General features: G+C 37.6%; 1 long non-coding RNA gene across 1 annotated transcript; it reads left to right on the top strand.

The window, feature by feature from the left end:
• The first annotated feature begins 39 nt into the window (after positions 1 to 39).
• On the top strand, positions 40 to 23,620 carry LOC141488584 (uncharacterized). Its single transcript, XR_012468730.1, has 3 exons — positions 40 to 344; positions 19,230 to 19,306; positions 20,392 to 23,620. It is a non-coding gene; the product is annotated as an uncharacterized LOC141488584 (long non-coding RNA).
• The last annotated feature ends 1,109 nt before the right edge of the window (positions 23,621 to 24,729 follow it).

Below are 24,729 nucleotides of genomic sequence, written 5' to 3'. Positions count from 1 at the left end.
GGGGGAAGGGGCGGGGCCTGCCTTAAAGGGGCCGCCGCCTCTCCGGCGCGGCCGAAGGAATGGTGGTCGCGCTCGGGCAGCGGAGATCGCGGCTTCCGGCCCGGTCATTTTTTTTTTTTTTTTTACGGAGGAGGAAACCGAGGCCAAAGGGGCCCAGGGATTGGCTCAGGATCGGGCCTTCCTGGCGGCGGCTCCGGACTCAGCCAATCAGACCCTCTTCCTCCTGCCCCTCCCGGGCCGAGCCCCGGGCCGCGCCGGACCCCGCGGCGCCTCCCCCACGTGGATGGCCGACTGTGGGATCTGCCGCCGGATCGACGCCTGCGCCTTGCCTCCCTGATTAGACCGTAAGCGCCTTGAGGGCAGGGTCGCCCCAGCCCGGAGCGCCCGGTGGAGGGCTGCAGCGTGTGCCGGCTGCCCCTTCTTTCCAGTGTTCTGATCCTCCGAACCATTAAATGATCAGTCGTTCGGGTCCTGGAAGCCCTGGGGCGGGGAGGAAGGGGAAAGAAGGCCTTCTTGCCCGGGGAGGCAGGCAACGTGCGCTGGAGTCTCTGGTTCACATCCTCCTACCTAGGTTTTATCTGTATTTCGTGTTCTACTATCTGACCCAGATGGATTTCTCTTCTATGTCCCATGGGTGTTCGTTGGTGCAAAAGGAATCGAGCCTTGACTTTTTTCTCATTGAGAAAACGGGGATCTGTATCAGACACTTAATAATTACCCAGCTGCGTGGCCTTGGGCAAGCCACTTAACCCCATTTGCCTTGCAAAAACAAAAAAAAGGAAAGAAAACAGAGATCAGAAGTTTATTTTGAAATCGAAAATCGCATCCTCTAGCCTAAATGTGTGACACAAGGAATAATCTGATCAAAGTTGAAGGATAAGATTTTGTTGAAGATATTTTCCTATATAAAGCATAAATGGGCCTCATTTGTAATACTTTTTTTTTCAATAATAATGAGTTCATTTTATGCATAGAGGCCAAAAGAGTGTCCTCTAAGGCCCTCATGATTCCCTGATCTTTAAGAACTGTTTTTAGATCAAAAGTTCAGGGGGCAGTTAGAAGGCTAAAGGACGTAGAGCACCAATCCCGGAGTCCAAAGAACCGGAATTCAACTATGGCTTTCAGACACTTGATTCTTGCTAGATACTCCCTCGTGCAAGTCAGTTAACTCCATTACGTCACAGAAAAACAAAATAACAAAAGTGATGAATTTAGTTACAATTGCCCCCCAGTCACTTCCTTGTTAGGAAAATTTCTAACTTCTAGGCAGAGGTTAAGGTTCTCTCCAACTTTACATCTATACCTATCCCTATTTGACCTTTAGCTGATTTGCGGTTGAGGCAAAAATCAACTTCCTGTAAATGTGTTTAGGTAACAAAAAAGCAGACTATATTACAGTGTCAATGGATAGAGAGGCACAAGAGGGGAGTTGGGAAAAAAAATGACCTGTTCTCAGAATTTTCTTCAGCTTAATTCTCTTGCTGCAGAATCAATGATGATCCTTCATGCTTCTCTTCTCTGTCATTCATTGTTCAGTTCCCTTTTTGCTTTCAAAGGAACATTTTGGGATGCTTGACACCAACTTCCATGCTCAGTTCTCTTTTTGCTTCAAAGGAATACGTTAGGATTCTAGGCACCACCTTCAGGAAAGGAGATCCTCAGAATTTCTGTGCAGTTCTGCTTTAGTGCCTTCCATTTGCATAAATTTCTTAGGGCATGAAGGTTTTACCTCCCAGTTCGGTTCTTTTTTTTTTTTTGCCTCATCTCTCTCTTACCTAGTCTTAAGTAAATCACTAAATGGGCATTGCCTCAGTTAATCTGAGACCTACCTGTTAAAGAGTTTAGCTCTAAAGACCATGCCCACTACATCCAAGGAGCAGTCATCCTGATCCATATCTTGCTACTCCACCCAGATAGCTCCTGAGGAGAAAGTGAGGCTGATGACTTTGCAGAGCCCTCTTTCACTTAAATCCAATTCACATGCATGTCATGGCATTACCTACTTTAGGTAATGGTCTTCTTGGAGAACAAAGGACAAGCAACAATTCTCTTATACAATATTTTGATTGATTCAAGGAAGTGCTCACACTTAGTTCTATCATGCTTGTTTACTTATAGTCTTCCCCATGAGACTGTAAGCTCTTTGAGGGCAGATATAATAGTTTGCCTCTTTTTGTTTCCTCTGTTTAGCACAGTAGGTACACATTAGATGCTTAATAAATGCTTATTGACTGTTTTTCTCTCTATTGATAAAGGTAATTGACACATGTTAAAAGTAATTACTTTTAACATGTGTCAGTTACATTTAGGCTTTACATTTGCATCCATGATAAACATAGATGGAAATTGAATGTGCTGTAGAGAAGAATCAGATCTAAAAGGAAGGAAGAAAATATTAGAGATAGCAAAAGTATGTAATACATAAGACAACTTTTAAAAATTGAAGATAACAAACTTTGGTCTTTGTTTAAACTCCACTGTTCCTTACCTGGATACAGTTGGTTTTCTCCATCACAGATCCCCTACAATTTCCCTGATTATTGCACTGATGGAATGAGCAAGTCCATCAAGGTTGATCATTCCTTCTTGTTGTTGTTAAGGTATATAATATTCTTTTGGTTCTGCTCATCTCATTCAGCATCAATTCATGCAAGTCTTTGAAGGCTTTTCTGAAATTCCATCCCTCATGATTTCTTATAGAACAATCATGTTTCATCACATACATATACCATCCCCCAATTGATAGGCATCCCCTCAATTTTAAATTCTTTGCCACTACAAACAGAGGTGCTATGAAGATTTTTGTACATGTTGGATTTTTACCCTTTTTTCATGATCTCTTCAGGATACAGACCCAGTAGTGATATTGCTGGATTAAAGAGTATGCACTTTTTTTTTTTGCCCTTTGGGGTTAATTCCAAATTGCTCTCTAGAAAGGTTGGATTAGTTCACAATTCCAGGAGGTAGCTAGGTGGTGCAGTGGATAGAGCACCAGCCCTGGAGTCAGGTGGACCTGAATTCAAATTTGAACTCAGAGACTCAATATTTACCTAGCTATGTGACCTTGGACAAGTCACTTAACTCTGTTGCCTTGCCAAAAAAAAAAATCAAACTAGTTTACAATTCCACCAACAATTCATTAGTGTCCCAGATTTCCCACATCCCCTCCAACATTAATCATTATCCTTTTTGGTCATATTGGTCAATCTGAGAGGTATGAAGTGGTACTTAAGAGATGCTTTAATTTGCATTTCTCTAATCAGTGATTTAGAGCAATTTTTCATACAACTATAGATAGTTTTGATTTCTTTGTCTGAGAACTGCCTTTGTATATCCTTTGACCATTTGTCAATTGGGGGAAGGGGAGAGGGAAGAGTGGGAGGGAGGGAAAAAATTGCAAAACTCAAAACCTTGTAAAAAAAAGGTTGGCAGAAACTACCATTGTATGTAATTGAAAAACAGATAAAATATTTATATAATAAAAAAGAATGTAAGCTCAAAAAGAAAAAAGTAATCACTTTTAAACAGGTTGAATAATCAATAGAAGCTCACTTTTTCTTACCTACTCCAACTTCAATATCTTCCATCCTTAGTAACCTATTGGGCTATGCAGGGCAAAGTCCATAGTCCCAAATCCTGGATAATACTTTAAATAACTTGGAAAGGTTCTGCATTATCTTTTTTGAATGCCTTCCCCAGTGCTTTGTGCTAATGAGTCTTGGAGAAGGTCTATGGCACAAATTTGGTAATTAGCATTCTTCCCTCTCCAGATTTGAACTCCTGCTCTAAAGTTGTTTTTCCAAGTTAGGAAGAAACTCTACTCTAGGGTTCTTTAGCAACATTGCTCCCAACCCATCCAGACCAATCCTAGCCAAAATGACTATTACATCTTTCAGTTAACATCCATAGGCTATGCAAAACAATTTTTATCTAGATAAGAACAACATGTAATTAACAAACTATGTACATGCATGATGAAAATACAAAGCAAATAAACATAAAAGTACAAAAAAAAGAGGAACATGTGACAATATCTATTGGTGAACACATATGAATAAGCCTTATCATCTGACTAGATGAGTAAAAGTTTCCTTAGTTTCATATGGGATATTGTTTAGTGTTTTTCTTTAGGGACGAAAAAGTTTAAGTATAGCTGAATATACATATATATATATATATATATATATATATATGTATGTATACACATGTAATATAACAGAAGCAAAAAGAAAAGAGTAAAAACCTTTGGAAGCCACTGAACCCTAAGCAACCTAAACATCCTAAACTGCAATGAGATAATAAGCAGTAAGGAAAGGTATAGAAGCATGAGAAATTACCTAGGGATCACCTTCCCCAAGAATGGGCTGCCCTCCCAAAGGAAGACAAGCAATCAACTGAGGAGTGAGTGAGCAAACTTTTAAGGAGGATATGGGGAGATTGTAGGTGGGAAGGCGTTAATGAGAGCTACATTGATGAGGGACAATAATTCAAAGACTTAATCCTTTCAGGCTAGGGAAGGGACCGAAGTTTTGTTGATAGAATTTCAGGGAAAGAAAAAAATGTGTTATATCTGATCACTCTCCGCCCATGGTCCATCCTCTCCTCCTTTATTCACATCCCCACCCCTTCCCCCTGCTCCCCCCTCCTTCTTACTCCAGATGTCTATACCCCATTGAGTATATATATATATATATATATATACATATATGCTATTTCCTCTCCTAGTCACCAGCAAAGGTTCCCTCATTCCCCCTTGCCTCTCCCCTTCCATATCATTGCAATAGCTCATTGTAATAAAGAAAAATCTTATTATATGAAATATCTTGGCCTATTCCCCCTCTCCTTTTTCTTTCTCCCATTACATTTCCCTTTTTTTCTATTGACTCCATTTTTATACCATATTTTATCTTCGAATTCAGCTTTCTCCTGTGCTTCAACTATAAAAGCTCCCTCTACCTGCTCTATTAACTGAGAAGGTTCATATGAGTATTATCAGTGTCATTTTTCTATGCAGCAATACATACAGTTCATCATCATTAAGTCCCTCATATTCTTCCCCTCTCCTCCAATCTCCATGCTTCACCTGAGTCCTGTTTCTGAAGATCAAACCTTTTGTTCAGCTCTGGCCATTCCAAAAGGAACATTTGAAATTCCCCTGGTTCATTGAAAGTCCATCTTTTTCCCTGGAAGAGGACATTCAGCTTTTCTGGGTAGTTCATTCTTGGCTGCATTCTAAGCTCTTTTGCCTTCCAGTATATTATATTCCAAGCCCTACGAGCTTCCAACATAGTTGCTGCTAAGTCCTGTGTGATCCTGACTGCAGCTCCACGATATTTGAACTGTGTTCTTCTGGCTGCTTGTAATATTTTCTCTTTGACTTGGGAGTTCTGGAACTTGGCTATAATATTCCTAGGGGTTGTTATTTTGGGATCTCTTTCTCGGGGTGATCAGTGGATTCTCTCCATTTCTATTTTGCCTTCTGCTTCTAGAATATCAGGGCAATTTTCCTGTAGTAATTCTTTGAAAATGATGTCAAGGCTCTTTTCCTGATCATGACTTTCAGGTATTCCAATAATTTTTGAATTATCTTTCCTAAGTCTGTTTTCCATATGAGTTGTTTTTTTCAATGAGATAGTTCACATTTTCTTCTAATTTTTCATTTTTTTTGGTTTTGAAGTATTGATTCCTGATTTCTGGTAAATTCATCAATCTCCCTGAATTCTATTCTTGTCTGAAGGATCTGTTCTCCTCAGAGAGTTTTCTTATGTCTTTTTCCATCTGGCCAATTTTGCTTTTTAAAGCATTCTTCTCCTCAATAACTTTTTGAACTTTTATCCATTTGACCTAAGCTGGTTTTTAGCATGCTATTTTCTTCAGTATTTTTTTGGATTTCCTTGACTAAGCTGCTGACTTCATTTTCATGTTTTTCCTGCATCTCTCTCCTTTCTTTCCCCAGTTTTTCTTCTAACTCCCTCATTTGATTTTCAGTCTTTTTTGAGCTCCGTCATAGCCTGAGCCCAATTTCTGTTTTTCTTGGAGTCTTTAGATGCAGGAGCTTGTGCTTCCTCATCTTCAGACTGAGTATTTTGATCCTTCTTGGGCTCATTTGCAAAATATTTCTCAATGGTGTTCCTCTTATTTCTCTTCTTGCTCATTTTCCCAGCCTGGGCCTGGTTTTGGGGTGCTTTTGGGACACTCCCACAAAGGTCTCAGTGTGTGGAGCTCTGTCCTCCCTCCTGGTCTGTGAATGACCATAAAAGCCCCCTCTGCCACGGGGCTGAGGTGGAGGGGGCCCCTGCTGTTCTATGGGGGGGCCTAGACTGTGATCAGAATCTGAATGTGGTCAGAGCCCCAGAGTCCTGTTCCAGAGGCAGAGCTCTGCAGTCTCTCTTCACTCCCCTCTCTCAGCTCAATGGTCTCATGCCCTGGGGGCTCCTGCTTACCCGTTCCGCCTGCTTCTGTTTCCAGATCTGGGCTGCCCTGAGGGCTGGGCTCCATGTGCTTGCTCTGGCAGAGGTCCCCTGCTGTTCCCCCACTTTGTGCCTGGTGCTCCCCGGGGTGTGGCTCAGGAGACTCCCCCACTACTATGAGCTGGGGCTCCCAGCGCCCTGGGGCTGCCTCTGGGAGGCTGAGGTTCTTTCGCTCTGGCGGCCACCCCTCTGACCCTGGGGAGCAGAGCCTTTCTGCTCTTTTCCAGGTTACCTTGAGTAGGAGAACTGCCTCACTGGGTCCCTTTGTGGGTTCTGTCTCTCGAAAGTTTAGTTAGAGTCCTTAGCTTATGAGTTTTATCAGAGAGCGCCTAAGACGTGATCCTTTCTTGTCACCATCTTGGCTCCACCCCCCAAAAAGATATTTTTCTAAAAGTTCATTGATCTCATTAACTTGAACATGGGATTGGGGTTAGGGGAAGATATATGGTCAGTATAGAGGAAACATATTAAAACATATTTCTCTGTCCAATATTTCTCCTACTTCATTCCCTACTCAAACAATTTAGGACCAAATTCATTTTGGATTTGGATTGTAGGGTTTTTTCCTTCTGAAGCTACTTCCAGCTGAAAAGATGCCCTTGCCTAGCAGGTACATATGGAATATTGTTAACTCAGTCTGATCACTGGTCAAATAGTTCTTGTTTTGCTGTGGAATTATCTGCCCCATACCAGTATAAGTTGTTGGTATTAGCTAATCATGATCACCATCAGATGATCAGAATAGTTCTGTTTTACTAGACCTCAGCTTATGGAGGAATCAGGTCATATAATAATTATCAATATTATCAGTTCTTAAAGTACCTAATGCAAAATCTCTTTCTCTTTCTTTTGAAATTTCTGTTTGAGTGACACAAACTATCTGGGTCAAGCAGACTTTGTACATCTGGCAGTTAGTCTTTACCTTAGAGTCTGTGAAGATTAAATATCTATCAGTCTCAATAGGCTTATTAGGAAGCCCATCTACCTCGCCTATTGGCACTAGATGATGACAATGAATCATCTCTGCAGGGCTTCTATCAGCCTCTGGTGGTGTTTGGATAGATAAGCAAGTTGTTTTTTCTCTTTATTATGAAATATAAAGTGGCATTCCATTTATCTACTGACTTGTGTGTCACAAGATTTTCAGCAGAACTTGTCACTCTTGGAAAGTTTTGAAAATGAGTTTGAAACCTGGGAAGACTTACATGAACTTCTGGTTCAAAGGGAAGTAAGAAGAACCAAGAGAATGTGGTGCATAGCAATAGGAATATGTACAACAGATTAGGAATGAATTAGCTATTCTCAGTGATACAATGTTCTAAGACAATCCCAAAGGGCTCATCTTGAAGCATGCTAACTCTAGAGAAAGAACTAATAACTGTCTGAATACAGACTGAAGCATACTATTTTTACTTTCTTAATTTTTTTTATTTGAGTCTTCCTAATATAGAAATGTTTTATATGATTGTATGTGTAAAACCTCAGATTGTTAATTATTTCAGGGAGAAGGGAGGAAAAGATAGAATTTGTAACTCATAACTTTTAAAAAGTTTAAAAACCTTTTAATGGGATTGGGAGAAATAAAATATCATATTAAAAAATTATCATGGGGGCAACTGAGGGCACAGTGGATAGCACACCAGAGCCAGAGTCAGGAGGACTTGGGTTGAATTCTAACCTTACTTAGCTGTATGACCTTGGGTAATGCACTTAACCCCATTGCCTTACAAAAATAAAACAAAAATTATCACAAAATTGACTGGATCAAGAAATCCATACCTTATCCTTATCCTTATCTCTTTTATCTACATGTAGTTTGATTACATATTGTCCCCAAATTAAGGAAAATCAAACTTAACAATAAAAAATTAATTTGGATATCATATTGTTTATCTCTTTCATAGTTCTTCTGGGCTGGGGTTAAAGCTTTCTTTAGCATTTCTTTAAGCTGAGAAATGTCATACTTGGTAGGTTTCTGTAATGTCTCTCTCATCAGAGATTCCCATACATAAATCAATAGGGATTACCAGTCCATTCCAAGCATCAGTAAATAGGATGTAAAACCAATGGTATTATTCCTGGTGGAGTTGTATGCATGTATTAGGAAAAACACTTTGGCTTTACTAAGATTTTTATTCTAGTCTCCCTGTATGGACCATGTTTATCCATATTTGGTTGAAACATCTAGGTAGTGGGTCCTTAGTATCCTAAGATATTATTCTAGACTTTTTAAAAGTCTGCCAAAACTAACATTTCTTTGAACAGGGTACTTTTGAAGTCTCTGCTTTTGTCTGAATGGATCCTGCCAGGAAGTCTGCATCCTGAGAACTATTTCTCACACTGAATTTTAGTAATCCTGGAAGCTTACATTTTTCTAGTTGGATATACTGATGAATACCTTGTAAAGGGGTTAGTTACCACCAGTATGTGACATGTTCTTGCTATCTTCTTCCAGATGTGCTGTATTTTAAATTTGCAGGTTATTTGTGTCCACATGGGTCTGTCTAGATGTGACTCCAAGGAAAACATGTATATCTTTAGTCTCTTTTCATCATCATTCTACAATAGAAAAAAAGAGAAGGGGAGGGGAAGAAGAAAGGGAATGATCATTTTTTATAGTGTCTTCTCTGTGTCAGTACTATGCTAAATTTTTGTTTTTTTAAACAAATATTATATCATTTGATTCTCACAACAACCCTGCAGGATAGGTGCTATTATTTTCTCCATTTTGTAGTTGAGTAATTAAGGAAAATAGGTTATATGACTTGTTTAGGGTCACACAGCTCATAAGTGAGTGAGGTTGGATTTGAATTCAGATCTTCCTGAGTTCAGGCCCAGGACTCCATACTGCTAGCTGCCTTAAAGGGATGTCTCTTAGTACCCTATCCCTCTGTTATACTTCTGATCACTGATCACTCCCCCTTTCTCTTATCCCCCTTATCCCCCTTTCCTCCTAATTCCCTAATGTGTAAGATAAATTTCTACACGAAATATTATATATAATCTTCCCACTTTGAACCAATTACAATGAGAGTAAAGTTCAAGCATTACTTTGCCATCACCTCTCATTTTCCCTTCAACAGTAACAGTGCTTCCTTGCATGTCTCTTTTATGTGAGATAATTTTTCCCATCCTTATTCTCCCTTCCCCCTTCTCCCACTGCAGCCATCTTTTTTACCCCTATATTTTTTATGATCATACCAACATAATCAACTCACACCCATGACTTCTATGTGAGAATTCTTCTAATGATAGTAAATAGTTTAACCTTATTAAATCTTTTTGGATTTCTTTTTCTAAACTTTTTTTTTTTTGCAAGGCAAATGGGGTTAAGTGGCTTGCCCAAGGCCACACAGCTAGGTCATTATTAAGTGTCTGAGGCTGGATTTGAAATCAGGTACTCCTGACTCCAGGGCCAGTGCTCTATTCACTGCACCACCTAGCTGCCCCTTTTTCTTAACTTTTAATGGTACTCTTGTGCCTTGTGTTTGAACATCAGATTTTCTATTCAGCTCTGTTCTTTTCATCAGTAATACTTGAAAGTCATCAATTTCATTAAGCACCCACTTTTTTCTCCATGAAGGATTAGACTCAGTTTCTTTGGCTAGATTATTCTTGTTTGTAATTCTAGTTCCTTTGCCTTCTGAAACATCTTATTCCAAGTTCTCTGTTTCTTTAAAGTGAAAGCTGCTAAATTTTATGTGATTCTAATCTCATGTTGCTCCATGATTTTGAATGATTTCTTTCTGGCTGTTGGTAATAATTTCTGCTCAACCTTAGAACTCTGGAATTTGGTTATAATATTACTTGGAGTTTTCATTTTGGGATCACTTTTAGTAGGTTGTAGGTAGATTCTTTCATTTTCTATTTTACCTTCTAAATTTAAGATTTTGGTAAATTTTTTTTATAATTTCTTGAAATATGATGTGTAGGCTCTTTTTTTGATCATGGTTTTCAGGTACTACAAAAATTCTTGTGTTATCTCTCCTCAATCTATTTTCTAGGTCAGTTGTTTTTCTGATGAGGGAAACCATATTTCCTTCTATTTTTAAAATTCTTATGACTTTGTTTTCTTTCTTGATGCCTCATTTAATCATTAGCTTCCATTTGTTCAGTTCTAATCTATTTTTTAAGTTTTTCCAAGACAATGGGGTTAAGTGGCTTGCCCAGGGCCACACAGCTAGGTAGTTATTATGTGTCTGAGGCCAGATTTGAATTCAGGTACTCCTGACTCCAGGGCCAGTGCTCTATCCATGCACCACCTAGCCACCCCCAGTTCTAATTTTTAAGGAATTATTTATGATCATATGGTCAGTTCTGCTTTTTAAGGAGTTCTTTTCTTCAGTGAATTTTTGTGTCTCTTGCCACATGCCAATTTTATTTTTTAAGGTGCTATTTTCTTTAATTTTTTATTCCTCTTTTACCCAACTTTTAATTTTTTCTTAATTTTCTTGCATTATTCATTTCTTTTCTCAATTTTTTCCTACCACTTTAATTCTTTAAAAATTTTATTTATTTAAGGCAATGGGGTAAAGTGACTTGACCAAGGTCAACTATTAGGTGTCTAAGGCCAGATCTGAACTTAGGTACTCCTGATTCCGGGTCTGGAGTTCTATCCACTGTGCCACCTTGCCCCTTTAATTACTTTCTTTAACTTGTAAAGGAATTCTTATTCGACTTGTGTCCAATTTATATTTTTCTTTGAGGCATTGTTTGTAGCTGCTTTCACATTGTTGTCTTCTGACTTCTATTGTCTTTATCTTTTCAACATAGCTTTTTATGGTCATGTTCTTTTTTACTGTTGTTTGTTCATTTTTCTAGATTACTCGACTTTGAACCTTGTGTTAAAATTGGGTTCTGTTTCTGGGTAAGATGGGATACTTTCACAAGTTTCAGACTTTTTTGTAGCTATTTTCAGTTGGTTTATAGGTTTTTCCAGTGCTTCCAAGATAGTGTAATCTGAGGCTCTCCTCTGTAGGGTCAGTGATCTCTTGGGCTACATTCCAGTCTTTATCTAGGAATGACCCCTGTTCTCCTATAGCCCCAATTGATAGTGATCCTTGTGATCCTAGAGTTGTGACTAGCTTTCCTGCTCTTTTGCAGCTGCAAATGCTAGTATTCCTTTCTGCCATGGAATTATGACCAGTTCCCTGTTGGTAAGCCCTAGTGCTGCTCCTGGTGCTGAAATTATGAGCAGATTCCTTGTTCTCTTAAAATCATAGGTGCTAGTGCTCCTCTCCACTCTAGAATTGTAATTGGAAACTGTTTATAGTCAACATAGCAGGTTCTGCACCCAATGTCAGCAATGAGTCTCCTGTAATCTCTTTCTGACCAGATGCCGAAACCTTTACCATCTCTAAGTTAGTGCTTCTGGTGTGTGTGTGTGTGTGTGTGTGTGTGGTGTGTGTGGTGTGTGTGGTGTGTGTGGTGTGTGTGGTGTGTGTATGTTCCAGACTGATCCCCACCCTGGTGTCATGACCTATCCTGCCAACCTCATAGGTTGTCTTAGGTTGATAAAATGCCAAACAGTTCTGCTGTTCCAGAATTATTTCAAAGTTGATTTGAGGGGAATATTGGGAGAGTTTGTCCAGATTGTTGTCTCTATTTCTCCATCTTGACTTCCTCCCTCCCTTAAGTCTTAGAAGGAGATTTGGATTCTTGTCAAGAGGGTAAACAGGTCATTGGGTCCAGGGCTTGATGTCCCATTCTTCTCTGAGAAAGGATACTAGGCTAGAATGGTATCTATCTAACTCCTTCCCCCATTCCCCAAACATTATTAGTCTAAGGGAAATATGTTTTTAAATTCAAGTTAAACTCATGATCACCATATCTTAATGGAGAATGAATATTCCAAGTTATATATCTAAGGCTTGACTCTAAATTTCACTTCCACAAAAAACACATATAGTAAATCAATTTATCTAAACTATCAGCAAACAGAAATTCTCATTTGAGGAATACACAGAATGAATGAGTTCCCCCACTGGGAGCAAGATAGCTCAACCTAACAATGACAGAAAATAACAGATTTCACCCAGGGGAATATTTCCTGAAAACTATAGGACAACAAACTGGCATTGTGGACATGCTGAAGTGCCAGCTCTTTTACATGTTGGCTTGTTTCCAGAGTCTTTCTTTCTCTTTTCCTTCCCCCACTTCTTTTCCTGAAGAGAACCTGTGTTTTCTCTCTCAAAGCTGTAAACCAGAAAACCAGGATCTTTCTTTTCCTTCAGGCTCTTGTCTTTTCTGCTCCTCAAATGCCACCAATGTGAAGCATCCAAATTCTAAAGGTTTGCCAGTGCTTGTATCCTCAAATGTGTAATATGAGTTTTTTGATTATTTTGCATGCATGGGTGCAAGCATCATATTTTTGGTCATATTTGTAGTCCTTTTAGACCAGTAAAATCTTTTTCTTATTAGCGGTAGGGTCCTTTCTCAGTTAATCTCTAAAATTATTCTATAAAACTTTCATGATTTGAATGGGTAGATTTCAGAAAAGCAGGAATGACTTGAATGAACTGGAGCTTGAGTGAATGCTGAGAGAACAAACCAGGAGAACATTGTACACATTAAACATTGTACACAAGAAAATATTGTGTGCTGAACAACTATGGTGGATGTAGCTCCTCTGAGCAGTTCAGTGATCAAGGACAATGACTTATGATGGAAAATGCTATCAACATCCAGAGAAAAAACTATGGATTCTGAATGTAGAATAAAACATACCATTTTCACTTTTTAAAACTTGCTTTATGTCTTTTTTCTTTTTCTCATGTTTTTTCTTCTTTTAGTTCTGATTGTTCTTTCACAGTGTGACTAATAAGGAAATATGCTAAACATGAATGTGCATGTATAACCTATGTCAGATTATTTGCTATCATAGGAAGGGGAGAGAAAGGAAGGAGGTAGAAAAATATGGAATTCAAAAGCTTACAAAAAACTGAATGTTTAGAACAATCTTTGCATGTAATTGAAAAAATAAAATAATATCCAAAAAACCCTTTCATGATCATAGATAGTATGAAGCTTCTTCCTGAATAGTATGAGCTTCTTCCTGATGCCAGGTGTAGTATTCACCAGTATCTGGCATATGGTAGGCACTTAGTAAATGCTTGCTGATGAATTTTGAGTTGAGTTGCAACTTAGTGTTCTGTTATACAACTCTAATTGTCTCTATGATAAAATACCCTCAAATGACTGGCACTCGACCCTTTCTGTAGTATGTTAACCATCTGCTCTCTTCAGTGATCATCTACAAATAGCTGAGGTAAATAGAATGTGAACTTTCTGAGGACAGGGGCTATCTTTTAAGACTTTCTTTGTATCTCCAGTGCTTAGCACAGTTTCTATCATATATGCACTTAATAATGTTTATTGAAACAGGGTTGACTCTATTAAAAAAAAGGTTCTATTTGCTCTTTACATACTATCTGATAGAAGTCTCAAATTTCCAGCTGTTCCACCATCTGTCTTCTAACTCCTTGGAAGTTAAATATAGCTTCACTGTCATCTGGTCTTTTGCATCTATATTAGTCTTCCTTGACCAGTAATGGATGTTGAACTTATAGATATCTAGTACTGCCACCCATCTCTGGCAAACAGCATAGGACAGATGAAGGCTAAGTAATACCTTTGTTGGTGCTATCTTTCTATATACAAGACCAAAACATTTTCATTGACACTATTTTGGGGAATATGTTATCTTTTTTTTTTTTGCCTTTTAACATTTTACTTTTTTTCCAATTATACACAATAGTAATATGTACATATCATTTTTTTTTTGCAAGGCAATGGGGTTAAGTGGCTTGCCCAAGGCCACACAGCTAGGTAATTATTAAGTGTCTGAGACTGGATTTGAACTCAGGTACTCCTGACTCCAGGGCCAGTGCTCTACCCACTGTGCCACCTAGCTGCCCTGTACCTATCATTCTTTGTAAGGTTTTGAATTTTACAATTTCTCCCCCTTCCCTTCCCCCCGAAGGTTGTCTGATAGTCTCTACATTGTTTCCATGCTATACATTGATGTAAATTGAATGTGTTATAAGAGTAAACATACCTCCCCCCCCCCCGAAGATGAGAAACCTCAAGAATAGAGAGAGAGAAAAAAAATTGTACTTCAGTCTATGTTCAGATTTATTTATTTATTTATTTATTTATTTTTTGCAAGGCAATGGGATTAAGTGGCTTGCCCAAGGCCACACAGCGAGGTAATTATTAAGTGTCTGAGGCTGGATTTGAACTCAGGTACTCCTGACTCCAAGGCCAGTGCTCTATCCACTGTACCACCTAGCCTCCCTATGTTCAGATTTCAATGGCTCTGTCTCTGGGCAGAGTTACTTTCTTCATCATAAGTCCACCAGAGAAGTTGTTTCAATATTTTTCCCACAGTGGCTATTACTAGCTGTACCTCTGCTTTATTCCTCCTCACTCTCATTTATTCTATTCTCTTTTTCTCCTTTCATCCTGGCCCTGTCCAAAAGTGTGTTGTATCTGAGTACCCTCTCCCTCTATCTTCCCTCTCTTCCCCCCTTCCCTCCCCCCTTCCCCCTTATCCCATCCCTTCTCATTTTTCTCTAGGGTAAGATAGATTTCCTCACCCTATTAAGTGTGTATGTTATTTCCTCTCTGAGCCATTTCTGATGAGAATGAAGGCTCACTCATTCCCCCTTGCCTTCCCCTGTTCCACTTCATTGAAAAAACTTTTTCTTGACTCTTATGTGAAATTTCTTAGCTTCTTCTTCATCTCCTTTCCCTTCCTCCCAGTACTTTCCTTTATCACCCATTGACTCCATCTTTTTACTATATTATACCATTATATTCTGTTCCTTCCTATGTCCTGCCTATATATGCTCTTTCTAACAGCTCTTATAAATGAGAAAGTTCATATGAGTTATCAATATCTTCTTCCTGTGTAGGAATACAAACAGTTCAACATAATTAAGTTCCTTATAGTTAGTCCTTCTCTTCCACCCCCTCTATGGTTCACCAGAGTTCTGTACTTGGAGATCAAACTTTCTGTTCAGCTCTGGTCATCTTGTTAGGAAAGTTTGAAAGTCCTCTGTTTCATTGAAAGTCCATCTTTTCCCCTGAAAGATGATATTCAGTTGCTGGGTAGTTGATTCTAGGTTGTAAACCAAGATCTTTTGCCTTCTGGAATATCATATTCCAATTCCTCTGAGCCTTTAATGTAGATGCTGCCAGATCCTGTGTAATTCTGACTATGGAGCTTCAGTAGTTGAATTGTTTGCTTCGGGAAGCTTTTAGAATTTTCTTTTTGATTTGGGAGTTTTGGAATTTGACTATAACATTCTTGGAAGTTTTTCTTTTGGGATCTCTTTCAGGAGGTGACCAGTGAATTCTCTCGATTTCTATTTTACCCTCTGCTTCTAATGAAGTACAATATCAATATTTGTGAAATTCCTGTATATAAAGGGGTCCCCTCTTTTGGGTGCTCCTTGCAATAACAAGGAACACATCTGGTCAGCCTTTGGGAGGGAGAGATGGTTGGGCGCGACACTGAAATCTCTCATGGCATTCCTGAGATGTCAGGAATTTGCCATTGGCCTGTGTTTGTGAATATGTGTTGATATTTATCAGTCTGGAAAATTCTGTTGCATTTGTGTGATCTGTGCTTGTGCCTCATCTATCTTTATGTGTTCAGATTGTCTATTTATGTGTGTGTTCGGGTTCTTCTATTGATTTGTTAAATGCAGAGAAAAGTTCCCTTAAAAATTTCCTTGGGTTGCCTCATTTAACTTGCTGCTCTTTGTTATTTAGGGCACCTAGATGTTTAGGCATCTAATGCCTTCACTGGCTCTCCCCTTGAGCCTGCTTTCTGCCTGTATTACAATGGGTAATATGATCCCTCCCTCCTCACCCCGTCTCTTGAGCACTCCCAAGAGGGATTTTTTTTTATTTTATTTTAAAAAATGAATGGATTTTGGTGTTAAATTGACTGAGGCCAAACTACTCACCATTATTTTACTATTATGAGAAGCCGCCCCCCCCATTCCTTGTTTATGTTCCCTTCTCTTTCCCATTCTCCTTGATTTTGTGCTGCCAGAGTGTTTCCCCCTCCCTCCCTCTTTCAGGAGAGAGAGTTACTTCAGGAAGAATTAGTAAAGTGATTAAAAGTGACCTTATTTTGAAGCAATATTACCAAATATGTTAAACAAAGAAATCATGGAAAGAAATGCTATTTTAATTTGAAAATAGGGAAAGTGAATTTCAGAAAGACAAGAGAGTTAGGTTAATCCTGAAGTGTATAGTATAGTTACCAAGATATGCCTCTATAGGGGAAACTAAATGGTTAATCTTTTTCCAGAATGATATGGCATCATTGGAGATCAATATAAATTCAGATGTTGTTGGTTATTACAGAAAATTATGAGACATGTAAGGATTGAAGAATAGAAGATCAACCCCCCCCCCAAGAAAGAATCTAGGATGGTCTCTCTATAAAAGTTATTCAGTTTACTCTATTTCAAGTAGGGGGACAGGGAATATTCTAATTAGGCTAAGGGATTTTTGAATGACTGTTTGCCTTCTCCAGGATTTTAGCAGTTATAATCAAGAAATGTTAAATATTAAAACCTTGGAATGGAAAATGTATTGTGAAAAGTGGAATCATCTGTGGTTTATATAGCTGTATAAGCTGTGATTCTAGTTCAGAATAGTATGAATTAAAGTCAAGAAGAGCTAATGAAAAGGAATGGTCGAAAATGTGAGTTGTATAGTTTGAGTAAGAGATTCTGAAAGTACTGGAAAGAAAATCCAGACATAGAGACAATTTGGGTTTCTTTTGAACCATTTGTTAAATATGGAAAGTGGTAAAAGCATGTAGACAGAAGGTTTGAGCAGGGTTGACTTTGTACACCAAAGATGGATTTTGGGAACTTTGGAAAATGGTTTGCAAATCATTGTAAGAAAAGAAGAAAGTATCAAACTATACTTCTATAGGGAGATACATGTTTATATGAGGTTGGGGTGATTTAAAAGTTGCATTAAATTGGTACGTTTTGCAAGGTTTGGCAATGAATTGATTGGAAAAGTAATAAACCCCATAGAGTGAAAAGTTTGATATGAAAGCAATTGCTAGGTAAATGTTAATTTTATTATGTTATTATTGATCCTATAATGTGCTAATCTAAAGATATATGTAAATTGAATTAAGGGGTTTGTAAAACATATGTTTGAGTTTGGATTCTGATATTTTATGGCCCCTACAGAGTCATAAGAGTCAGGACAGACTTGTGAGTTGGCTTTAGAATAACTAAACAAGGGGAAGGTAATATTTTACATTGATTGGGATGTAGTTCATGTCTTTGGGAAAAATTTGGAGTGAGTAAGTAATGATAAACAGTAAAGTTAAAGAATTAGTACATATTACTTTGATATCTTAAATTGTGGGGACTCTCCAATTCCCAGAACATAGAATGTTCTAATATTAAGAAATGTTGGTCAGTGAGGATAGAAAGTTCTTATAAATGAGAGCATTGAGAAGTTAGAATTGCACTGATAAAGATAAAAAGAATTTGCAAACTTTTTAGGCTTTTGAAAAGAAAATGATTTAAGGTTAATTTGAATATGACTTTTGGAATTTAAGAGAAGTATGAAGAAAATCTTGTAGTCATAAGAAGGGATTTTTTTTTAGCAACAATTGGTCTTAAGAATTCTTTGTAATGTAAAGTTTTAGGGAGTAAAGAAAACATACGTGCAATTGAAATATTCTGTGTACAATTAGTAAACTTTGTATAAAAACAATTTAAGCTGTACTTTTTGAGACTTTAAAAATTGTTTTGTAATAACAAATTATGAATGAATTGAAGTTTTCATCTATCACATTTGTAAAGATTTGTTATGAGAAAAAAAACTAGAGAATACCTTGCCAATGGGTTATAGTTCTCAAGGTCTTTTTGGCCCAGAAAATTTGTGAAAGGCTTTTTTTTTCACCTCATGTCTATGAAAGGGAATATTGATATGTGAGATCAATGTAGTTTATTATCTGTTAAAAAGAGGAAGTTATACATATAACTGTAACACTGTCATGGGTAATAAGTGTACATTGGGTTTTTGAATTATTATATAAAACTAACATTGATAGAGGATCTTACTTTCTTTGAAAATAGAAGTGTATTTGGAAGAAGAGATAAAGTAAGCTTATGAAGCAAAAAAATTCAGAAGTTTGTATATAAAAGATACTTAATTATACGGTTAACTTTAAGAAAACCTGTTGTTTTATGTTGCTTTAAGAAAATAAGATGTCAACATGTTATGTTTCATGTAGGTTAAGAATTTAGTGTTTATATTATTTCTTAACTGCAAGATACATTTTCCAATGATATTGAATATGTAACCCTAATTAGATGACTTATCAATAAGATTGAAGGGTGGTGCCAAACATGTGATCTGCTTTTGGAAATGTAAGCTGTTTTACTGTACTGATGTCAAAGCTGGAATTAATGATTACTAATGAGGTAAATTATCAAAATATGACCCTCTGGGTTCCCTGAAATTTTAAATGATGTGTTGGACCTTGCTCCAGATCTGTAGGTCCAGGTATTAGAAAGTGACCCTATTTAATGTATTCTGATGACAGGGACACTCAGAGTAATATATGTGATATATGAATAAGGAAGAGAGCTGACTGAGTATGACCCCCCCAATCTAAATTATGGAGTGGATTCACTTGGAGATCTAATTAGCTAAAACAACTATTTTAGATCACAAGGTTTTTAATCAATTTTCTCTTTATATCAGATATCAGGATGGTCAGCAAAAGGAAATGCTACTGGGTAAATGCCATGTTCTTGCAGCCAAGGAAGCCAAGATGTCAGGTGAGTGGGATGGGCAGCCAAAGGGGTGGCTTCTCAGTATGGCTGAGGTTGGGCCCCCTTGACTTGATTTCCTCAAAATGACATTTGGATAATATCTCACCTGGAAGAACAAATCTGGCCTAAGACATTTGACTTACCCACGTGACCTCTGCCTAGACACTGATATTCAATACTTATATCTGTAAAAGAATTTTCCTTTAATGTCCTGGATCTTTATAGTTACTAAGCAAACTAGAAAAATAAATTTTAGGTGAATTGGATCTAATAGCCAGAGATAGGTTAGGTGTGTTAGGTGTGTGACTCTTGACACCTGCTAACAGCTACATGTTAAGATAGGAATTAAGTTTCTTTAATTTTTAGAAGGGATAATTAGGTAAGAAGAATGGAAAATTCTTAGGATAATTATAGTTTTAAGGTCTAGCTTAAGGAAAGGAATGTGAGTCAGATAAGTATATCAGGAAAAGGAAAATCAATGGTATATTTGAGAATATTTTGAAAAGTTCATTTTGGTTAAGGATATTTGAGGTATTATTGTAAAGAGAGCAAAGGTTAAAATTGTTTTATTTTAAGCCATATGCTGGGTATTCTTAGAACGAAGATGACTATTGAATGTTTGTATATGGAGCAAACTCCTGATGAGAATGATCACATTGACTCAAGCTTGTGAGTTTGCTCATGTAGTAAATACTAATGGAAGTTTGTGTTAAAAGTGAACTATGGGGGCAGCTAGGTGGTGTAATGGGGCGGCTAGGTGGTGCAGTGAATAAAGCACTGGCCTTGGAGTCAGGAGTACCTGGGTTCAAATCCGGTCTCACACACTTAATAATTACCTAACTGTGTGGCCTTGGGCAAGCCACTTAACCCCATTTGCCTTGCAAAAATCTAAAAAAAAAAAAAAAGAAAAAAGTGAACTGTGTGTGTCAATATGGCAATAAGGCAATATGTAAATTGTAATAAGCTCCAGAATCTCATTGTTTAGTGATGGAAGCATGTGTTTTGATCTGAATAAGATGTTAAGCAGTTTCTGTACCAGAAGACAAGGTCTCAAGGAGTCAGAGCTGAGAGGACTTTTTTTTTTGGAACAGATTCAGAAGATGCTGGAAGGACATTGGATGCCTCCAAGGGAGAAGAGAAGAGAGGAGCAGAGAGGAGGGGAAGGGAGGGGAGGGGAGAGGAGGGGAGAGTTATCTCCACTATCTCCACTATCTCTCACCTATGTGTACATTGTTTATCTGTAACTTCCCCTTGATTCTGTAAGTGTGACACCCCTAACTTATGCCCTTCTCTTTATGGAAAGGAGGAGAGGCAGGGTGCAGATGTTCTCCATTGAAAGAAAAGGAGGGAGACTATTGTGTGGTATGTTTATATCCTATCTAAGGAGAGTCTTATCTCTGATTTAGCTGGCCTGTACAACTTAAAGAGATAGGTTTGAGATGTAAAGTAATAATTTGAAATTATTTTGCCCAACTCTATGCCAATAAATTTGATAATCTGAGTGAAATGGATGAATATTTACAAAAATATAAGTTGCCCAGGTTAAAGAAGAGATTAAATACCTAAACAACCCTATCTCAGAAAAAGACAATTCAACAAGCCATTATTGAACTCCCTAAAAAAAAAATCTCCAGGGCCTGATGGATTCACAAGTGAATTCTACCAAACATTTAAGGAACAATTGGTTCCAATCCTATATAAACTCTTTGGAAAAATAGGGAAAGATGGAACTCTGCCTAACTCTTTCTATGAAATCAATATGGTACTGTTACCTAAACCAGGAAGAGTTAAAACAGAGAAAAAAAATTATAGACCTATTTCCCTGATGAATATAGATGCAAAAATCCTAAATAAAATCTTAGCAAAACGATTATAACAAGTCATCATTAGGATAATACATTATGATCAAGTAGGATTTATTCCAGGAATGCAGCAATGGTTCAATATTAGGAAAACTGTTAGTATACTTAATTATATCAACAACAAACCTATCAGAAATCATATGATCATATCAATAGATGCTGAAAAAGCTTTTGACAAAATACAGCATCCATTCCTATTAAAAACACTAGAGAGTGTAGGAATAAATGGACTGTTCCTTAAAATAATTAGCAGTATCTATTTGAAACCATTATATTCAATGGGGAGAGGCTAGAGGCATTTCAAGTAAGATCAGGGATGAAACAAGGGTGCCCATTATCACCACTACTATTCAATATTGTATTAGAAATGTTAGCATCAGCAATTAGAGAAGAAAAAGAAATTGAAGGAATTAGAATTGGGAAGGAAGAGACAAAACTCTCATTCTTTGCAGATGACATGATGGTCTACCTAGAGAATCCCAAGAAATCATCCAAAAAACTGCTGGAAACAATTAGCAATTTTAGCAAAGTTACAGGTTATAAAATAAACCCTCATAAATCCTCAACTTTTCTATATATGTCTAGCAAGAAACAGCAGGAAGAGCTAGAAAGAGAAATCCCATTCAAAGTAACCTCAGACAATATAAAATATTTGGGAGTCTATTTGCCAAGACAGACTCAGAATCTTTTTGAAAACAATTATAAAACACTTCTCACACAAATTAAATCAGATTTAAATAACTGGGCAAATATCAACTGCTCATGGATAGGTAGAGCTAATACAATAAAAATGACAATTCTACCAAAATTAAACTATCTGTATAGTGCCCTACCAATCAAAATTCCAAAAAATTACTTTAATGAGTTAGAAAAAATGGTAAGTAAATTCATATGGAGAAATAAAAAGTCAAGAATTGCCAGGAGCTTAGTGAAAAAAAAGTGCAAAAGAAGGTGGCTTAGCCCTACCTGATCTAAAATTATATTATAAAGCATCAGTCATCAAAACTGTTTGTTATTGGCTAAGAAATAGAGTGGTGGACCAGTGGAATAGACTAGGTGTAAAAGCAGGAGATGATTATAGTAATCTGCTGTTTGCTAAACCCAAAGAGTCCGGCCATTGGGATAAAAACTCCCTCTTTGATAAAAATTGCTGGGAAAATTGGAAGTTAGTATGGAAGAAACTTAGATTAGACCAACACCTCACACCCTTTACCAAGATAAGATCCAAATGGTTACAGGACATAGACATAAAAAACAATACTATAAGCAAATTAGAAGATCAAGGACTAGTCTACCTGTCAGATCTATGGAAAGGGGAGCAGTTTATGACTAAGGAAGAGTTGGAGAACATCACCAAAATCCAATTAGATGATTTCGATTACATTAAATTAAAAATCTTTTGCATAGATAAAACCAATGTAACCAAGATCAAAAGAAATGTAGTAAATTGGGAAACAATCTTTACAACTAATGATTCTGACAAAGGACTCATTTCTAAAATATACAGAGAACTGAGTCATATTTTTAAAACAAAAAGCCATTCCCCAATTGACAAATGGTCAAAGGATATGCAAAGGCAAATTACAGATGAGGAGATCAAAGCAATCCATAGCTCTCTGAAAAAAATGCTCTAAATCATTAATTATTAGAGAAATGCAAATTAAAGCTTCTCTGAGGTACCACCTCACACCACTCAGATTGGCCAATATGACCAGGAAGGATAATGATCATTGTTGGAAGGGTTGTGGGAAATCTGGCACACTACTACACTGCTGGTGGAGCTGTGAACTCATCCAATCCTTCTGGAGAGCTATTTGGAACTATACCCAAAGGGCAACAAAAATGTGCATACCCTTTGACCCAGAAATACCACTACTGGGTCTATACCCTGAAGAGATGATGAAAAAGGGTAAAAACATTACTTGTACAAAAATATTTATAGCAGCCCTGTTTATGGTGGCAAAGAATTGGAAATCAAGTAAATGTCCTTCAATTGGGGAATGGCTTAGCAAACTGTGGTATATGTATGTCATGGAACACTATTATTCTATTAGAAACCAGGAGGGATGGGATTTCAGGGAAACCTGGAGGGATTTGCATGAACTGATGCTGAGTGAGATGAGCAGAACCAGAAAAACACTGTACACCCTAACAGCAACAAGGTATTCAACCTTGAAGGACTTGCTCATTCCATCAGTGCAACAATCGGGAACAATATTGGGCTGTCTGCAAAGGAGAGTACCATCTGTATCCAGATAAGGAGCTGTGGAGTTTGAACAAAGTGCAGGGACTATTCCCTTTAATTTAGGAAAAAAACAGATATCTTATTGTCTGATCTTGTTACCTCTTAGACTTCTCTTCTCTTCTGCAAGGATATGATTTCTCTCTCATCACACCCAATTTGGATCAAGGTACAACATGTGAACAAAGTAAAGACTGACAGAGTGCTTTCTGTGGGGGGGGGGGTTGCAAGATTGGGGGGAAAATTGTAAAACTCAAATAATATCTTTAATAAAAGTAAATTTAAAAAAAGAAAGAAAAGGAGGGAAACTATTGTGTGGTATGTTTATATCCTATCTAAGGAGAGTCTTATCTCTGATTTAGCTGGCCTGTACAACTTAAAGAGATCTAATGATGATACCTGATCCTTTGTAAAGATACTTGTAGTTCATGCTTGTCCAGGTTATGAAGATGATAACTCAAGGGTTTGAGTTATTTTGAAAAAATTGGGGAATGAAGTACAATATCAATGTTTGTGAAATTCCTGTATTGAAGGGGGTCCCCAACATCCTCTGGGCCCTGAGAAATTCCTTAGAAATACAAATTTGGCTAGGTGCCTTTGGGTCTGAAAATAATCAATAAGACCCAAGTGCTTGACCTGGGGGTCCAGGATATACCATAAAATTGTTTGAAGATCTACAAAGCACCCTCATCAGCCTAATTATCTTGCTGTATCTGGTAAATTCCAGGACTACCTCCCCTTCCCCAGCTGAGGCTGGACCAATAAGATAGTAAATTCCTTGAACCTGTGGGAAGCTCATGAATATGTGATTCCCTCCATCTCAGGAAATATGTTCAAACAAAGACCTTGACCCTTTCTGTCTATATGGAACCCTATATTTACATATGATAAAATGATCTTTGCTTCTGTATCCTGTATCCTGCCTGCTCTCAGTATCCCCCCCCAAAAAAAAAAACACTATTAAAACCCTATCCCCTGAACACTCTGGCACTGTCTGATTTGGGTATTCTCCATTCCCAGGCAGTTCCCAGGAAATTAAAGATCTTCACACTTATCAAATTCTGATCTCTGTCTCACTCTTTGGGTTCAATGCTATGATCTCAGGGCAATTTTGCTGTATTATTTCTTGAAAAATGAAGTCTAGGTTCTTTTCCTGGTCGTGGCTTTCAGATAGCCCAATAATTTTTAAATTACTTCTGGATCTGTTTTCGAGGTCGGTTGTTTTTTCAATGAGATATTTCACATTTTCTTCTAATTTTTGGAAGAGTTTTATTTCTTCCTGATTTCTTACAAAGTCATCAGCTTCCTTTAGTTCTATTTTGCAT

The sequence above is a fragment of the Macrotis lagotis genome, chromosome 5, assembly GCF_037893015.1.
Source record: "Macrotis lagotis isolate mMagLag1 chromosome 5, bilby.v1.9.chrom.fasta, whole genome shotgun sequence".
Lineage (NCBI taxonomy): Eukaryota > Metazoa > Chordata > Mammalia > Peramelemorphia > Peramelidae > Macrotis > Macrotis lagotis.
Note: the sequence above shows the minus strand (reverse complement) of the source record. Positions and strands in the feature narration are given on the sequence as shown.